Source organism: Sapajus apella, unplaced genomic scaffold, assembly GCF_009761245.1.
Source record: "Sapajus apella isolate SASKATOON/1434 unplaced genomic scaffold, GSC_monkey_1.0 scaffold14, whole genome shotgun sequence".
In the NCBI taxonomy this organism is placed as follows: Eukaryota; Metazoa; Chordata; class Mammalia; order Primates; family Cebidae; genus Sapajus; species Sapajus apella.
In genome coordinates this window covers 1,626,273-1,631,132 of record NW_022436954.1, presented here as the reverse complement: position 1 = coordinate 1,631,132, position 4,860 = coordinate 1,626,273, and positions in this window count along the sequence as shown.

Genomic DNA, 4,860 nt, shown 5'->3' with positions numbered 1-4,860 from the left:
CCGGGATGCCCAGGCATGGTCCGTCCTGACTCCTTCCCTGACTGCCTGCTCAGGGTGAATCAGCAGCTGCCACAGCCTGTCACCGGCAGAGAGAGAGGCACCATTGCCCACCAGCCGGAAAGACGGATGGATTGAAAAACCCAGCAAGGTGTCCTCGGCCAACTCTGCCTATACCTGAAGCTTGTCCCTGAGATCGCTGCCATCTGCTGGTAGGCCTCAGTACTGCATGTATTGGTGCCCTCCCAGACCACCTGGGACAACCCCGCTCCCACCTCCGATGCCACAGATTGTCCCCAAGGGTGGGGAGGGCCTGCCCAGCCCCACTCTCCTAGAAAGACTTGCAGACCACGTGTCTGTGCCAGAAGATGCATGGAGGTATCATTCATATGTGACACCATTCACATACCGTACCATCCACCCATTTAAGGAGGGCAATTATTTTATTCAGTGCGCTGTGATCATCACCACCATCTATCCCAGAACACTTGCATCATCCCAAAAGAAACTCCATACTGTGAGCTGGGCGCAGTGGATCGTGCCAGTAATACCAGCATTTTGGGAAGCCGAGGCTAGCGGATCACAGGGTCAGGAGCTCGAGATTGGCCTGGCCAATATGGTGAAATCCTGTCTCTACTAAAAATACAAAAATTATCACAGCATGGTGATGGGTGCCCATAATCCCAGCCACTCGGGAGGCTGAGGCAGGAGAATTGCTTGAACCCGGAAGACGGAGGTTGCAGTGAGCCGAGATCATGCCATTGCACTCCAACCTGGGCAATAAAGTGAGACTCGCCTCAGAAAAAAAAGAAAGAAAAAGAAAAAGAAAAAAAACCCATACCAACGAGCAGTATCTGCACTTTCCCTCTCAGCTCCTGGAAGTCACTGATCGACTTTTCATCCCTATGGATTCGATTGTTGTGGACATTTCATAGGAATGGAAGCGTGCAGGCTCATGTGTGCTGCAAGACGTATGAGCACTTCATTCCTTCTCCTGGTGAACACCATTCCATCCTACGCCCGCGGCACTGTACACATAGAGCCTCGTGGATGCTACAGCACAAAGTGGATACGTTGCATTTACCTGTCAATCACTTGGTGGGCACTTGGCTTGCTGCCACGCGCTGGCTGTCATGAATAATGCTGTTAGAAACGTTGGCATACAGGTTTTTGTGTGGGCGTGTGTTTGCACTTCTCTGGGGTAAATACCCAGGAGTGAATCGCCGGGTCATGCGTAGCTCTCTGCTCTGCAGTTTCAGAATGGCCACACAATATTCCTGTCTCTCACTTCTTGGCATCTGCCTGTTCTAGCTCCCCTCCTTGGGCTCCATGTGACATAAGCATTGGAGTCTGAGAGATCTTGCAATCAGCCCTGGCATGTCCCTCACTGGCTGTGTGACCTTGAGAAAGTTGCTTCATCTCTCTGAGCCTCAGGTTTCCCATCTGCAAAAGTTGAATCATGGCAGAACGTTGTAGACACTGGCACTGTTCCACCCATAACCCTCAGTCCTCACCTTTCTGCACACAGAGGCCCCAGGGCTTCCCATCGCAAGTCCTGGGATTCTTGTCTGAGTGGAGCAGGCTGGAAGTTGGGGAGTGTCTGTTCCCGGGAGTAGTCCTCAACTGAAGGCAGACTTGAGCTGGTGGAAATAAAGAGCCCAGGTGCCTCACCTGCATGTGGGAGACTGGTGGGGACAGCAGTGAGTGGACAATTAACTAGATAATTATAGATTATGTTGGGTTCTTTGAAGGGAAATAACAAGGCACTGTAAGAACAAAATGAGAAGGGGCCCCAGTTTGAAGTAGGAGATGATCGTGGTAGGTCTCTCTGAAGAGGTGACACCTTTAGAAGTAAAGATTGTAAAGGGAACCAACTGATGAAGAGTGGATGGAAGATTGTTTTCAAGAGGCATCATGTGCAAAGGTCCTAGGGCAGCTTGAGATCAGCAGATATGTCAGAGCGCTTTATCTGGCCTCAGCCTGTGGCCCAGGTTGATCTGATTCCAAGGCCTGAGACTGTAAACACTCCTTACCAGGCAGCCAGTTCTCTCTGCCCTGTCTTATCCACCCTGCCTTCAGCCCTGCAATCTGGGCCTTTCCACATTCCAGGGCCACCCTGTGAAACTGCAAGGTTCTGATGCATAAGGAGAGGTAGCACCACCTCTGTCCATCCTGCCCAGCAGAGGGTCTGGCATTTGCCTGCATGGCCGCTGCTGCACTCTCTACTGAGGCTCCAGGCCCACTGATGGATGCCCATATGCTTGCTGGATGGATGGTAGATGAGTGAATGGATGGGGGATGGATGAATGCGTAGATGGATGGAAGGATGGAAGAATGGGTGGATGGATGGATGAATGAAGGATGGATGGAAGGATAGAAGGATGGATAGGTAGATGGATGAAAAGATGGAAGATACATTGGTAGATGAATGGGTGGATGGATGAATGAATGATGGATGGAAGAAGGATGGATAGATGAATGCATAGTAGAGGAGTAGATGAATAGGTGAACAGATGGATGGATGGATGAATGAATGATGGATGGATGGAAGGATAGAAGGATGGATGGATGGATGAAAAGATGGAAGATGGATGGGTAGATGAATGCATAGCAGATGAGCAGATGAATGCGTGGACAGGTGGATGGATGGATGGATGAATGATGGATGGATAGAAGGGATAATAGGTAGATGAATGAAAAGATGGAAGATAGATTGATAGATGAATGGGTAGATGAATGGATGGATGGATGGATGAATGATGGATGGATGGAAGGATAGAAGGATGAATTGAAGATGAATGGAAAGATGGAAGATGGATGAATAAATGAATTGATAGTAGATTAGTAGATGAATGGGCTGATGGATGGATAAATGAATGATGAATGGATGGATGGATGGATGCATGGATGGATGGAAAGATGGATGATGAATGATGGATGGATAGTAGATAAGTGGAGAATGGATGGAAGATGAATTACAGTGCTTTTCTCCTGAACTATACAAAAGACAGATAAATGTGTTTATCAGTGATAATAAATGAATTTTTAAAATTTCTGTCTTGAAACCAGCCTGCCCAAAGCGTGACATCTCCCAGGATCTCCCAGCCCACCACCAACACTCACTGTGTCCTCTAGACTTTTCCATTCATTCCCCGCCTTCCAGGCCCAGGCCAGCAGCCCCTCCAGCGAGAGTGCTGCAGAGAGGGCACCTGGAGGAGGTGTGCTCTGTTTCTCTGCACTGTGGCGCCCCGCCACTGGCTGGAGAGCAGGGCCAGGTTTCTCCCGCGTCCTCTCCTGGCTGTGCAGTGCAGCTGCTATTTACAGACCACTCATCATCTGTGTGGCCTCAGCAGCTCTCAGTGACTACTGTGGGAGCCCCACTTGACAGATGGGAACACTGAGGCTGGGGAGAGCAGAGGGTGGTTCTGGGTCACATGGCTGCAAATGCTGTCGTGATGAAACAACAGAAGTGACCAAGGCCACATTTGAATCGGTGGGTCTGAGAACAGCACCTGTGCTGGCTTTTAACCCTCCCAGAAGCCCCTCTGCCACAGTCCCCTTCCTCGGTGTGGACACAGGGGCCGGCTAGGCCCTCAGGCACAAGTGTGGGCTGCCCCTGGTATTCCAGCCTTTGCAGCCTGAGGGGGAACAGAGGTCAGCTCCAGGGACTATATCTGTCGCAGTCCTGGAATGCTGAGGCACAGTGGCTGTTGGATGGGTGGGCACTAATTATAGGCCTGCTGGTTCACCTTTCCGAGTCCTTCAACCCCTGGGAGGCAGGAGGCCTCTGAACCCACCGAGGGGTTCAAAGGCCCGCTCTGAGCAGCTGAAGTTGGGGCACCCGGGGCGGTCCTGCCCTCCCCATTGAAGGCACTGATTCCATTGGAGGCAGAGAAGGTTGGGTGGGCTCCAGGGCTGGGATGCAGGGGCCTGGGCAATGGAGGTCCTTATTCTCTCTCTCTCTCTCTTTTTTTTTTTCTTTTTCTTTTTTTAACACAGAGTCTCACTCTGTCACCCAGGCTGGAGAGCAGTGACGCGATCTCAGCTCACTGTAACCTCCACTTCCCAGGTTCAAGCAATTCTCTGCCTCAACCTCCTGAGTAGCTGGGATTACAGGTACCTACCACCATGCCCAGCTAATTTTTGCATTCTTAGTAGAGATGAGGTTTCACCATCTTGACCAGGCCGGTCTTGAACTCCTGACCTTGTGATCCACCTGCCTCGGCCTCCCAAAGTGCTGGGATTACAGGCGTGAGCCACTGAGCCCAGCCCGGGCTTCCTTATTCTCTTGGCTTCACCCAGGCAAGCCCATCTTCTCCTGTGGGGCAAGCGGGGATGGACCAGACCCCAGCCAAGCACTCCTCCTGCCTGTGCCCACCCTGGAGAGCACCGTGCAGGCCAAATGGGCAGGCAGGGGGTCCACTAGCCACTCCAAGAGGACCCTTTTTCCTTTTTTCCTTAATTCAGCAATGGTTGTTGGGTGCCACCAATGCTCTCAACTAGTGCTTTCCATGGGGAGGGCATGAACATGAATGATAGCACCACTGCCATCAAGGCGCTGCAGAGTGTGTGATTGAGTGTGTTGAGGACTTTCACAACCTGTAACCATCAACATCACCATCACCTCCACCGCTACCACCATCACCATCACCATCATCACTATCATCACCATCATCACCATCACCATCACCATCGTCGCCATCATCACCATCATCACCATCACCACCATCACCGTCATTACCGTCATCACCATCACCATCATCACCATCATCACCATCACCACCACCGTCACCACCACCACCATCACCACCACCACCATCACCATCACCATCATCACCATTACCATCATCACCATCACCACCA